The sequence below is a fragment of the Lathyrus oleraceus genome, chromosome 2, assembly GCF_024323335.1.
Source record: "Lathyrus oleraceus cultivar Zhongwan6 chromosome 2, CAAS_Psat_ZW6_1.0, whole genome shotgun sequence".
Taxonomy (NCBI): domain Eukaryota; kingdom Viridiplantae; phylum Streptophyta; class Magnoliopsida; order Fabales; family Fabaceae; genus Lathyrus; species Lathyrus oleraceus.
The window spans coordinates 381,235,411-381,250,420 of NC_066580.1; the positions used below are offsets into that span (position 1 = coordinate 381,235,411).

The window sequence follows — 15,010 nt, forward strand, 5'->3', positions numbered from 1 at the left end:
CCTCATGTATTCCACTTTGGGTCTCCTTTTTCTCTATTGATGCTCGTTCAGTTCCCAATAGATAATGGTTTTAGGCCATATCCTTAATCAGGTCACAAGCTTCTGGATAAGGTTTGTTCATCAGTGCGCTGCCTGCGGCAGCATTGATGCTCATCTTGGTGTTATAATGGAACCCATTGTAGAAGGTATGAACAATCAGCCATTGTTCTAGGCCATGGTGTGGGCAGACTCTTAATAGCTCTTTATATCTCTCCCAAGCTTCGAAAAGCGATACTCCTTGGTTTTGAGAAAATCTAGTTATTTGGTTTCGAAGAACAACAACCTTACTAGGGAGGAAATATCTAGCAAGGGATACTCTCCTAAGGTCTTCCCAGGTAGTTATCGAATTAGCTGGAAGTGAATCTAGCCATGAACGTGCTCTATCCCTGAGGGAGAAATGGAATAATCTTAAACGAATCGCATCGGGTGAAGCGCCGTTAGATTTAAAGGTGTCGGCTAGTTGGATAAAAACTTTTAAATGTTGATTCGGGTTCTCAGTAGCGAGACCCGCGTATTAGTTTTGTTGCACTAATTGCAACAAAGACGGTTTTAATTCAAAATTGTTAGAAGGTATAAGGGGGTTTACTATACTCGAACTAGGTTCCTCATCAGAGGGTTGGGCAAATTCCTTAAGAGGTCGCCTATCGCGATTCTCGGCCATAACTTTCTTAATTCGGATGAGTAAGAGGTGTGTACGAGTATAACGTTCGGGTTCCGCTAATGGATCTACTAAATTTACGGTACTACGGGTTCTTCGCATTTACCGGCTAATAATGCCTTAGTCTATACGGTGTAACAACAGGGTACGAAATTTGGCGAAGTTGGTCCCCGGCAATGGCGCCAAAAACTTGATCGTTGTGATTCGCAAGTGCACGGATAACGTCAAAGTAATATAAAAGAATATCGATCCCACATAGACCAATCGTCAATCTATCGAATACTATCATTACAGTGTTTATCTAAGGCGGTATAAAAGGGATATTGGGTTTGCAAAATAACGGTAAATAACAAATGCATGTAAATATAGGTTGAATGTAGTTCACGTTAGTTAAGTGATGTTTCGATTGTCTAAATAGAACTACTTATGAGGCAATATTTTCTACTCTTGAAAATAATCCATTTAACAGGAACTGTCGCTTTCGCGTATTCAGAACCGAGTTTACCCTTAAATTAAGGCCTTTTATTGTCACTTATAAAAGGTGCGCAGAACGCTAAAGTAGTAAACCTATTTTTAAGAAATGAGACTCGTAAACTTAGTTGAAAAGTGATTTTGATTCGGAAAGTTTACCCAAGGAGTTTACTGATTTTAAGCTTATCAACGCGTCCGAAAACAGTTTCAAAAATAGCTTTCCCTTAAAGTGATAAAGATTCCTAGTTACTAAGCCAGGGTGCTTTCGCACTCCTCGAATAATTAAAGCTAACCAAGTTTATTTTAGAAAACTCAAGTTAAAAATCAAAACAACCTTTAAAGTATTTCTACAGATTTCGATATGTGAAACATTACTTTAACCGCGATCCTTACATTCTAACCTTTAAAAGATTTAGCGAAACATGGTAACACAAACGAACATAACGGTGTTAATCATGATGAAAAGTTTGTTTTAGAATGTGAGGCGTAAAGAGCGAGTAAAGTGCGTAAAATAAATAAAGTAAAGCGAGTGCGGAAAATAAATAAAGTAAAACGAGTGCAGAAAATAAATAAAGTAAAGCGAGTGTGGAAAATAAATAAAGTCAAGCGAGTGCAGAAAATAAATAAAGTAAAGCGAGTGCGGAAAATAAATAAAGTAAAGCGAGTGCGGAAAATAAATAAAGTAAAGCGATGCGGGAAATAAATAAATAAAGTGATAAATAAGAACCTGCTCCAAATGGAGGCTTCGATTCTGGTACAAAAATAAACCTCTTACTCCGGAAGCTAAAGACGACATCAACTCGAAGTGACCCAACTCAATCTCACAAAGGTGCGATAACCCCCTGATGTGACAGATTATCGCTATTACAAATGATAACTATATGCTTAGTGTTGTAAAACTAAGTTGGATGCTAGAAAACAAAATGAAATGAGCTATTTATAGAGATTCTCAGCAGTTTGTAAAGACCATGATGCCCTCCAACTTCTCCTTAGTGGGCTTTAGTGGGAACGTGATTTCTAAAGGTGGCGCCCGCCATCCCTTCATGGCGCCCGCCATGTGTGTAAATGGGGTGAATCATGGGAACATGGCGGTTACCTCCTAGTTGAGGGCTGATGACCCATGGCTTCCCCTATAGCGGCCGCCATGTGTGTAATTTCGTTGGAAAACCCTAATTTTAGGTCTTTTTGCTTCGTTTCATCCAAAAGAGTCCGAAAGTGCTAAATATCTGAAAACAAGAGAAAAGAGAGCATAATATAAATATAATGATAATAAAGTCCTAATAAACATGTGAAATCCGAGTCAAAAACACGATGTAATTCGGTGTGATCATCCTCGAGAAGACTCAGATGAAGGCTTCTTTCGAGACCAAGATCCGTCGCATTCGAAGGAAGTACGCGCCTTCAGCCAGATCTTCTGAAATTGTTGTTAGGGATCCTTAGGATGACTAGTCTCCTTTTCTCTTGTATTTTTATTTTGGTTTCCGAAGTTGTACTCAGTGTAATCCTTCTAATTTATATAAATAAAAAGAGATTTTTGGTCATATCAAATTGTTGCAATTGCTATTTAAATACATATATTTGCAAATGATATAGTAGGTTCCTTAAAAATAAAAACAATCAAGCATTGCATCTCATGCATCATTTGCATAAGCAGGTTTTCGCCAGATGTCTGATTGGTGTTTCTTATATGCTGAAACCTTTGCTTCCATGCCGACATCTAGCCCGGTCATGTTCGTGCCACCTCCCGTTGTGCACACCTTGCCTCGCGTAGAGGACACCATTTATCACTCCGAGCCGTCTGAGGGTCCGAATGTCTATGAGAAAATGGATGAAATGAAAGATTAGTATCTTGAGTTGCACAAGGAATTGAAGATGCTGAGAGGTAAAGATCTGTTTGGGAAGAGTGCTGCCGAGTTATGTTTGGTGCCCAACGTCAAGATCCCGAGGAAGTTCAAAGTGTTTGACTTTGAAAAGTATAAGGGGAACTCTTGTCCATTCAGTCATCTCGTGATGTATTCAGATGTGAAGGAAGTAAAGATTGGGTCTCAACTGTGTCCCAAGGTTAAGAAGGGGTTGATTGATCTTCTTCGAGAGTATTCAGATGTGTTTGCTTGGTCCTATCTGTAAGACCCCAATTTTGTCCCTAAGATCCCTCATGGCATCATAACATTGCATTGCATTGCCTCAAGGATCATTGAGCATCTTGGCTTCCTTTCCCTTTGGGTGGGACCTCCTTGTGAGTGGTTTGAGATCACCAGGCATGCTTGTATTGTATATCATTGCTTTTATCATTTTGTTCGCTAACCAAAAGCACAAAAAATTATGTCATTAACCTTTTTGTTTTGTAGCATCAAGCAAGCACATGTTAAGCACTTCAAAAGCATTCTTTGTGCAAGAGCTGAGATATTTTCCTTGGTATAGGGACCACATGATCACCATATTTTGCTTACATGAGCTAGGGTTTCATTTTGAAGCCATTTCATCAAGAGATAAAGGCCCAAGTTCATCAAGGCATTCCAAGTCATCTAAGGACCGAGAAACCAACTATGCAGTCAACTGATGGCTTTGAGGTTGGGGGAGATGAATTTAAACACCTCAATCATGTTCAAACAAAGTCCATTTGTCATTTCAAATATCTATCTTGAAGATTTTTGAAGTCATGGCAAAAGTTTCCAAAAATGGAAAATGACCTGTAATTTCAAGTTTCCAAAAATGGCAAGTTTCTGGTCCCAATTCAACTTGACTTATCAACATCAAAGAAGCTTCAAATGGTTTTTTGGTGAACATGAAAGTTGAAGATCTTTCTCTCCCATTTCCAAAAAGTCCTATATCATGTTCATCTGATGATTGGTTGGGAAGTTATGGCCAAATGATCACAAGGTGTGCATGGAAGTTCAAAGTGACATAACTTTTGATTCAAAACTCCCAATTGGTCCATTCTTTTTGAAAAATTCTCTTCATGACCAATACATTTCAAATGAAGCCTTGCCTTGCATGAGAGAAGCTTGTATGATCATTTTTCCTCAAGTGTGCATTTTGGAGGGAAATTCAACAATTCAAAATTGGCTCATGATACAAGAAAATTAACACTTCCATGATGACCATTGGCTGATTTTAAGTGAATTTGAAGCTCAACATGGTACTGTTCACGTGTGGCATGTGCATGCTAAGCTCACTTGCAATTTTGCACTTCACTTGATTTCTCACTAATCATGTTTAACACCAAGCCTAATTTGATTATCATTGTGATTAGTGACTCATATAAATAGAAAACCATAACTGCATTTGAAGAAAATAACAGAATTCAGATCAAATTTCCAAATTCCCTCCAATTTTCTCTCTCTTTGAAACTCAAATTTCTTCACATAATTCTTCAATTTCTTTGCATAATCGTGATCATGGAGCATCACTGAGCAAGATCCATTCCTTATTTGAAGCAATTTGTCCATAATTCAAGCGGTTCAAGAGCATATTCAACTGGATCGGATTTTGGAATTGAAGTGAATCTAGGTGGTTTCAGCTGCTGTTTCTTGCACAAAGCTTCTAGTCAAGCATAAAGGAAGAGATCTGGAGAGTTTGGAAGCCTGAGGACACGAGTTCATAGCACTGCATCTCAAGTAAGTCAAAATTTCATCACCTCCTTTTTCCAATTTCTTGTTATAGTCATGTAGATCTTGCATTGCTGAGCACGCTGATATGTTTAATTTTGAAAATGGATGAGAAATGAACATGTATGATGAACTTTCAGTTTTGATCTTGAAAATGTTTTTGATCGATCCATAAAACCTAGCATGAATTAGTTGATGTGAGTATGATATTCAGAATCCTGGTGGAAAGATCTTTCGAACGGTGTATGATACGTTCATTTCTGGAAAAATCTTCATGAAGCTCCGCTGGAGACGGCCGGAGAAGACGGTTGTTACCGCCGTCTGCAACTGGCTAGGGTTTTGCTTACTTGGATCCACGTGTGCCTTACTTGTCCGTTCCATTGGCTTGTGCATGCTTGACTCTACTTATGTGTTGCTTTGACTGGTAATGTGTACTGATGACACATTCATGAAACGCAACGTTTCATTTTGCCTGCGTGTATGCCATGCGTGTGCTGATGTAGCGCTTATGTGTGTGTTCTATTGGTTGTTGTGTGTTTGACTTGCTTGCGTGTGCCATTGACTGATGACTGTGCATGCCATGTTGATTAATGAAACAATGTGCTTTAATGTTTGAATTTGGACCGTTTGATGCATCAGGCGCGCCTTATCCTGTGGTTGAGAATATTTTGGATTTAATTTAAATTTTATTTCCCTCCATTTTATTTTGTTATTTCATATTATTTTGCTCATCTTTAAAAAATCATAAAAAATAGGAAAATGCTCCAAATTGAGTCCAATTTTTTTTTCACAATCTTGATTTAATATCTAGTTTTTTATAGGATTAATTTCATGATTTGTTTGTTTTTGGATTTTTATTTTGGAATTTTTGATTGAACCTTGTGTTAATTTGACATGTTATGATCAATGATTTGTGAAATGCTATGTGTTGATCCAATTGATTTGAATTTTTGCATGCTTGACCTTCACATGTGATATGAATTTTTGAGCACTGGTTTGATTTTTTTATCATATGCTATCACTGTTTTTGACACATGAAGATATAATGTGACAATTTGTGTCACATTTTTGGCATTGCATTTGTGAATTTTTGATCACCTATCACTTGAGCTCTTCTGGATTTAATTTTTTGCACATTGTTTATCCATGACATGATGAGTTCACATAAAAAGTTTCATGGCACATTGTTTATCCACTTTGTGCACCTTTGCTTGCCTTTGCTTTACATTGACCATTTGATGCCTTTACCTTGTGCATTGATGTTGGTCCTTTTGAGGACATTTTATTAATTGTTTGAATGTGCAATATGCAAAAGATTGGCTTCTGTTTTGATCATTTGGTTTGGTTTTGGACCTAGTCTTTGTACTAGTGTTTTGTACATGAACTAACTTTGACTTGTGTTTCAGGTTTGGACACTTAGCATTAATGGTTGAGTTGCTCACCTTTTGAGATGCAAATTGGATTGTGTTCTGAATTATTTGTGTTTTGTAGGAGTCTAAATTGATGTGTTGAGCTCATTGCTTCATTTGATTGCTTGACCATTGCTCATTGAATTGTGTAACAACTGTGTTGGTTTCACTGTTTGTTTTCTGATTGGTTGTCTGAGATATTAACTGTTTAGCTTTTGTACAGGTACATTAGTCGCTTGCTTTTAGCTCTTGCTTGAGATTTGGATTGTTGTTGATACACCACTTAGGTAGCTACTCTCTTACTCCATGTAGTCTGGAAGTCCTGTCACCTTTTTGGCAGGCATTTGGCTGAAGTCCTCCTTAAGAGGCTCTGTTTGTGATTGTTTACATTTGTGCCAAAGACCTCCAAGTGAGGCATGTTACTTGATAAGTCCTCCTAAGTGAAGAGGCAATTGATGGATAGAAGGGATTAGCAATCAATCCCCCGTTATTCAGTGAGTCGTTCATTATGCTCGCACTACGTGCTGATGCTCTTGAACAAGAACCCAAGATCTTTGTCCAGTGTCTGTCAAGTGGAATAGGATCCCACTTTCTGGATCCCCACGCTTTCTTTATCATTGAGCTCACCCAGGCCAGGGTTAAGAGCATGAGGTCTCATCCTCATTTCATCTTTGATCAGCTTCACCCTAACTCTCAATGTTAGTGGTTAAGAGCTACAAACTACCTTTGTACAGTTTTGGCTTGTTTGTCGAGGTTGATATGACCCCTCTTGACTAAAGCCCACTCTTGGTTTGAAGCCTCTTGTTTGTATATAGTGTGTGATGATTGTTTGCATTGTTTGCTTTTGACATTTATTTGTTATCGTTAGGAGTCGGATCTAAGTCCATATATTAGCATTCTGTTTCCATTTTATTGTTTGGAGTCGGATCTAAGTCCATATATTGGCATTCTGTTTCCGTTTTGCTTTCAGGAGTTGGGTGTAAGTCCATTTATTGGCAACTTGTTTCCTTTCATTTGAGGATCTCTTTTGAGACTTTTTGCTTTTGCTTTTGCTTTGCGCTTGCTTATTCCAAAGGAACTTACTTGGATCATCTCTATGATATCGAGAAAGGAACTCCTAATGTGGTTTTATCCCTTACCTCTCACCCTTAACCTTCATCTCTCCACCTTAACCCAAAACCAAAAACTATTTGTGCAAACATTTGACTTGTTTTCAACATTAGAAACCTAAGCCTTAGGCTTTTGATTTTCAAACTTTCTTTTCATAACACTCATTGTGAATTGAATCTTTAAGTCAACTTTGACCATTTTTCTATATACTTCTAATTGGTTAATGCAACCCATTCAAATGTGTCTCTTTTGTGATTCCAATGATCACTTCTTAATCAAATTTTTCATAACCTTTTGCTATTAGGTTTGCGTTATCTTTGTGGTAGATGTAATACTCACCTTTGTCCTTAGTGATTGGATAATAAGTCTTCCATGCTTATTATAGGGCTAACCCCTCACTAGCATGTCGAAGTTATCCTCACATGGTGGACTTGTGGTTTTTCAGGTCGAGTTTTCTCCCTTTGATAACAAAAGACCTTAAGGCTTTTGGACCAATCAATCCACTCATTTGTTTTGAAATCTTTTACCTGAACTATGAGGTTTTGATCCTAATCTTTTCATAAGAGGGTACGTAGGCAATGGGTTCATCCATCCAAACACAAAATGTAAATAAACTTGTATATTCTTTTCTCATCTCTTCAATCATGTTTGCATAAATAAAATTTCACAAACAATAACCTTTGCAACAAGCGTGAAAAGGGCTCCCTAGGAGTACCTAGGATGCTTTGGGTGCCTAACACCTTCCCATTGCATAACCAACCCCCTTACCCAGATCTCTGTTTCTTTTACTAGTTTTATTTGTAAAACTTTTAGGTTTTTGTTCGCTTTCTAACCTTTCCTTTGGATAAATAGAAGTGCGGTGGCGACTCGACTTTGTATGATTTACCTTGGATTTAGACAATATCTCCAATGGTAACGAATACACCGCTACAGAAAAGTGGCGACTCTGCTGGGGAAAAACAAAATCTCTAGTGGGTTTTTCCAACTTTTCACACTTTTTGTATTATATTGTTTATGACATATTTTTGTGCAATTTGGGATTACTGTATTGTTTGTAATGATTGAATTGCTTGATATATCAATTGCTTGTGTGCTTGGTGATCTTTGTGAGATGAGTTCTGTACCCGAACTCGAGTGCACTTAGGATAGGAGAATGGCGTAGTCTCGTCGACTTGTGTGGAGTTATTCCTTAGCAAGTTGACTTTCGAGTCCATTCACTTGGTGGAGGTCATGTTGGGATCAATAATGTCACACAAGTAAGTTGTGGTTAGACATTACTATTTCCAATATAGACCTTAGAAGCCAAAGACCTTAGTTTACCAAACCCATCTTGGCCTATTTTTAGGACGTAGTGCGGAGGTCGTTCAAATGTAAGATTTGATACGATTGTTATGCGATACTACACTCATAAGAGTCTCTCTTGAGAATATTTTTGGAATACGAGTATTCGTTTCTCCGATAATATTCGAAAGATGGGATGATGACATGGGAACCTCTGGTAGAACATGCTTGGCAGGTTTAAACCCTAGTACACTCCCTTTGGGTGGTTCTTAACCGAGACTCCATGCTCGTGACTCGCAACAAACCCTTGATTCATGGTCGATCCGTTCATATGGCCTTAATATCAATGGAACTTGGGTGTTGATAAGGTATAAACCATAATCCACCAAAATGGATTATTGATATTAAGGACAATATGAGCCATCCCATGACCTTTGTCTTGTGTGCTTTGCTTGATCCTTGAGTGTGAATGTTGCGTTCATGTATTCGTGCATTCATCTGCATCCATATCATCAGATAAAAAAGAAAATTTTCAAGGAACTTAAGGGGTTTATTCGCAAAATTTTCAGACATGGAAAGACAAAGAATTATTTTGATGAGATATTTCCATATGCGATAAAATGCTCAATATTTCCAAAATTTGCAAATAAAACCCTAAGGTTCCTTTGAAATAAAAACAAATCATATGCACAAGCATTAGCATAAGCAGGTGTTGTTTCCAGCCTCTGGTCCTGTGGTCTAACTCTGTGCTCTTCATTTATTTTGAAGACAAGCTGACTCACCGGTACTACACCAGAGCCAACTCTTCCAGATTGATGGATCATTTCGAGCAAGAGAATTGTGAACTCAAGGAGAAAAGGCTCTCCTGGTTAGCCACTTATCTTCCTTCTCATACATAGATGTTGAGGATGAAGTTGGAACTCCCTTCCAAGCTTTATCTATAGCTGAGCCTGTTGAGAAGAGAACTCCTTCATTTGCTTCCTATAGAGATGCGAAATTGGCCATTGAGTGTGGTGCAATTGATGGTCTAGGAAATATGATTGAGCTCGAAGATAACAAGTCTCGGGCTGGCACAGGCTTTTCTTCTGGGGTCTTCAATGAGAAAGGGTTGTTCAAGAGTGGAGGTTTCATCCACACTGGTCAGGAGGAAGAAGCTGCTGCTATCTTGGAAGAGGATGCAGAGGACTCTGGCAATTTTGTCATCCCTGGAGGGATCTGCAACAATTGGGTCGCTGTGGATGTTCCTACAGTTGTCCATAAGTCAGAGTAATGAATCACTTTGTTTGAAAAACCCTTCTCCCATGCCAAAAGGAGAAGTGATGACATTGTGGGCAACATAAATACAATGATGTTTTCATTCAAATAAATTCATGCTAAATGTTTGTTTTCCCAATTATTTTCCCTTTTCGCTTTTTTGCATGAAATTGGTGATCACAAAAAACCCTAAAAAGGAATAAAAACAATCTTTTCATCTGCATAATGATTGCCTTGTTTGATTTCTAAAAAGCTTTTCATATCCAAAATCATTATGCAGGTTGATTTCTAAACCCATTGAACATAATGATCCAACGCCATCTCCCAATTTTGAGTTCCATGTATTCGAAGTAAAGGAAGATGATGTTGAAGGGATTCCTGACGAGATTACCCGTCTACTTGAGCATGAAAAGAAGATCATTCAGCCGCATCTTAAGAACCTGGAAACAGTCAAATTGGGGTTTTACAGATGTAATAAAAAAATGGGTTGAAAAATAAAATAAATAAAAAATCAATCAAAAAAAAAATGTAGAGAAAAATAAAGGAAAAAATGGTGCCCTCAGACCCCAAGTTGACTGATGCTGAATGGGTTCAGAGTCGTTAAGACCAGCTGAATTTGATCGAAGAGAAGAGATTAACTGCCATGTGTCATGGTCAGTTGTATCAACAAAGGATGAAGAAAGCTTTTGATAAGAAGGTCAAGCCTCGTGTGTTCCGAGAAGGTGACCTTGTGCTCAAGAAAGTCTTGTCTTTCGCGCCCGATTCCAGGGGCAAGTGGACTCCAAACTATGAAGGTCCATACATTGTTAAGAGAGCCTTTTCAGGCGGTGCTTTGATACTTACAACTATGGATGGGGAGGATTTCACTCGTCCTGTGAATTCAGATGCAGTCAAGAAATACTTCGCCTAAAAATAAATAAAAACAGAATAGCTCGCTAAGTTGAAAACCCGAAAGGGCAACTTAGGCAAAAATGAGCGTCTCGGTGGATAGAAAACCCGAAAGGGCGATCCAGGAAAAAGTTAGAGACATGAAAAAAAATGATATTTGCATCCCGCTAGATTGAGTACCTCATCCTAGGGCAATCTAGGCAAAAATTAGGGATTTGGCAAGTAACTGCATCCTGACAAGACTGTGTTCTACATCTGTCATCTGTCAGAGATTCTTGTTCATTCGTCGTCAACTGAAGCTTCGAATACATCGAATCCGGAATTGGTGGAGAAATGGTCATTATATTCAATGTAGCCCTTTTCAAATATACATCACCAATTTCAAATTTGTAAAGATCTATGGAGTCTTGCCATTTGCAGGCTACCATTCCATCAAATGAATTTGAGCTTTTATCCAATTATTTGCACTCTTATTTGTTTCTATTTAACAAATGTTTTGTATGTTTTAATTGATAAAATATCATTGTTTTAAATAAACAAATTTTTCACAAATTGTTTTTGAACAAAGTGAACGTTCACAATGATGAAAAGATACTTAGGAGATCCTCAGTGCTCTCCCAAGGGTGGCATGATTTCCAACAGGGTAAGACATTTGTTCATATCCCTGGCATTTGACGGTATCCTCTTCCTCCGGAGCCTTTTGTGGTTTTCTCCCAAGCAGAGTGCCTTTTGTGGCTTCTTCCCCTCAGCAGAGTGTTGGGAAGATTTATTTGTCCCTTTTCACTTCAGCAGAGTAGTGGTCTTCCCTCCTCAGCAGAAGTGTTTTCTTTGGAAGGTTCGGTATTTGGTGGTTGGTCCCCATTATTCCTTCACTTCCTCGGATAGTTCATCCCCAGGAGAGTTGCTGGTATGGCGGATCTTATCCGTGGTGATAGATCCCCAACAAAGGTTGGTGTGATGGATTGTTATTTGTGATAATTCATCCCCAGCAGAAGTTGTTGGTGTGTTGGATTTTATCCCTGATGATGTTATCTTCCTCAGATAGATCCCCAGCGGAGTTGTTGGTGTGTTGGATCTTATCTATGATGATGTTATCCCTTGCCGAGATATTGCTGTTTCCTGGCATATCTAATTCCCCAGTAGAGTGGTTGGTGTGGGGGATCTTATCTGTGATGACAGTTTCCCCAACCAGAATGGCTTTTGTGCCAGGTTCTACTTGCGCATTAAGCTCTTCTCCCTAGCTGAGATTTGTGGTTTATCCAAGAGTGGTATGCTTGTTCAGATGTTCACCACTCTCCCCTTCAGCTGAAGAGCAATCTTTTCTTCCTCAGATAGATGCCCAACAGAGTTGTTGGTGTGTTGGATCTTATCTATGATGATGTTATCCCCTGCGTAGATATTGTTGTTCGTGGCATATCTGTTCCTCAGTAGAGTTGTTTGTGTGGCAGATTCTACTTGTGTGATCTTTTCTCCTCAGCAGGTTGTGATTTCCTTGGTGAGTTTAGTACTTGGTGTTAGATCACCAAATTCCTTCATCTCCCTCAGATGGATTTCCCAGTAGGGTTGCTTCTGTGGCAGTTGCCGTCTGCACAATGAACTCTTCTCTCCGGCTGTGAACTGATGTTTCCTCCGGAGCCGTTTGTGCTTTTCCTCCCGAGCAGAGTGTGTAGCAAAGGTGTTTTAGCCTCCTTCCTCCTCAGCAGGTGAGAGATCTTGGTCCGTTCTACCTTTGAGAGATCTTGGTGGTTGTATCCCTACAAAGATTTCTCACCCTTTTTAAGAGTTCACCGGCGGAGTGGTTTCCCCAGCAGAACTTGTTTGCACCGTGATCCGGTTCACAGTTGGAATGATTGTTGTTCATTCCCCTGCAGAGATTTTTATGACTTTGTTGATATCTCTGATTCCCCAGTAGAGTTGCTTTGTGGCAGTTTTCCGCCTGTGCAATGAACTCTCTTCCCTAGCCGGATTGATTGATGATTCATCCCCCAGAGATTTTGTGATTTCCTGATATCTCTGTTTTCCCGGCAAGGTTTTTGCTTCTTAGCATCTCGGAGCTCCAGCAGATTGGATGTTCTCCGGTGATCCTGGCTTTCTCCTTTGAGATGTAGTACCGGGTGGTTGATTCCTGGACCTGTTTGTGTTATATATGTCTGTTTGTCGGCATTCATCAAACATAAATCACGCATATACATGCATAATCATAACATTCAGATATTCATGTTGCATTCTTTGCCATATATCTTTTGTTTGTTGTCTCCTGCTATGTGGTGATATATTTTTCCCCAAGCAGATGTCGATGTTTGATCCCTCCATGTAGAGTCAGCCCCAAAAGCAGAAAGCGTCTATCTTTCCTGCCATTTCCCCACTGAGTTACATCCTCGTGGACGACGGTTGTTTCCGTTTCCTCCCAACACACATATTGGGATGGGTTCCCTATTGATTTATATCCTCATTAGGATGAGTCTTGATTCAGTTTGCCTTTTTGGTTTGATCCTAAATTGGCCCCCTTTTGTGACTGTCTCTGGCTTTTTCCCTGTGGTAGATGAATAACTGCTCAGTAATCGGAAATCATTCATCTTATCCCTAGTGGAATTTATGGTTTTCTACCCAGTATCCGGTAGTTGTAAACCCTATCCTTATACTCAGCTGAGTCTTTGGTCTTCTACCCAGTATCCGGTAGTTGTAAATCCTATTTCTCCCCTTTGCAGAGTTAACCTTTGTTGTTCATCCTAACCGATGACGGTTACTCTTCTGTGGTTTTCTGCCCAGTATTCGGTAGATGTAATCCCCCCTTTGTTGGTTATCATTATCCAATATTCGGTATTGATATTCCTTCCTTCTTGTGGATGATTGCTCCTAGTAAGCAAATTTATCCCCAGCGGGTCCTCTTTCATTTACCGTTTGCTGGTAACGATTGTTGCTCCCCCTTGTTGATTGGTCATCGTTATATACCTAGTTTGGTATCCCGATGCCTTTCTCTTTTCGGACGATTTGTCCTTTGTTAACCTACTACCCGGTTGTGGATAATCCTCCATACGAGTATATTATCTACGTTTTGACAGCAATAGATAATATATCTCATGCACTCTTTGGTTGAAGCCTTTTGTGTTTCCCCAGTTGAGTAAGATTCGTTATCCCTTTGCGGAATCGAATATTCATTCTACCCCATTTGTTGAGATAGTTGCCTTGTTTGCGCAATTTATCCCCAGTGAGTCATCTCTCGTCTACCCTGTTGTTGCTAGTAACGATTGTTTCTCCCTTGATTGGTCACCTATTATATACCCAGTAACCGGTATCCCTGGTGTTCCTTTCATGCGAGTATATTATCTACGTTTTGACGGCAATAGATAATATATCTCATGCACTCTTCGGTTGAAGCCTTTTGTTTTTCCCCATTCGAGTAAGATTCGTACTCCCTTTGCGGAATCGAATGTCCATCCTATAAACAAGTCTGCTTTTCCAGCTTTCTTCAGGATGATGAGTGTTTTGGCACACACACCAATTTACGCCTCGATCGATTTATCCTTTTTTAACCTACAAACCGGTTGTGGATAATCTTCCATGCGAGTATATTATCTACGTTTTGACGACAATAGATAATATAGCTCATGCGCTCTTTGGTTGAAACCTTCTGTCCTTCTCCATTCGAGTAAGATTCGTATTCCCTTTGCGGAATTGAATGTCCATCCTATAAACAAGTTTGCATTTCTGCTTTCTTCAGGATGATGAGTGTTTTGGCACACACAATAATTCACGTCTTGGTCGGTCACCTATTATATGCCCAGTAGCCGGTATCCCTGGTGTTCCTTCCTTTCGAGTATATTATCTACGTTTTGACGGCAATAGATAATATATCTCATGCACTCTTTGGTCGAAGTCTTTTGCTCTTCTCCCTTTGAGTAAGATTCGTATTCCTTTTGCGGAATCGAATGTCCATCCTATAAACTAGTTTGCGTTTCTGCTTTCTTCAGGATGATGAGTGTTTTGGCACACACACCAATTCACACTTTGGTTGGTCACCTATTATATACCCGGTATCCCTGGTGTTCCTTCCTTTCTGCTCCCTATTATGACCTTGGTCCCCTGTGGAGTCAGATTTTCCTGAGTCGAAATATGCCTTTTTTAGGTCCTCCTCAGATGTTTTGGTTGATTGATATCTCTCACCCTTATACCGGTCTTAGATATTCATTCTTCCTGAGTTTGTTACCCAGTAGCCGGTAACACCTCATCCCTTTGCTTCCCCTGGAGAGTCTTTTTAGATTTCCCCAGCGGAGTTTCCGTTGTGATATCCT

The 15,010-nt window shown here is 39.4% G+C and overlaps 1 non-coding gene across 1 annotated transcript; it reads left to right on the forward strand.

The window, feature by feature from the left end:
* The first annotated feature begins 209 nt into the window (after positions 1-209).
* LOC127124032 (small nucleolar RNA R71) lies at positions 210-316 on the forward strand. The gene has a single exon (XR_007803676.1). It is a non-coding gene; the product is annotated as a small nucleolar RNA R71 (small nucleolar RNA).
* Positions 317-15,010: the final 14,694 nt, after the last annotated feature.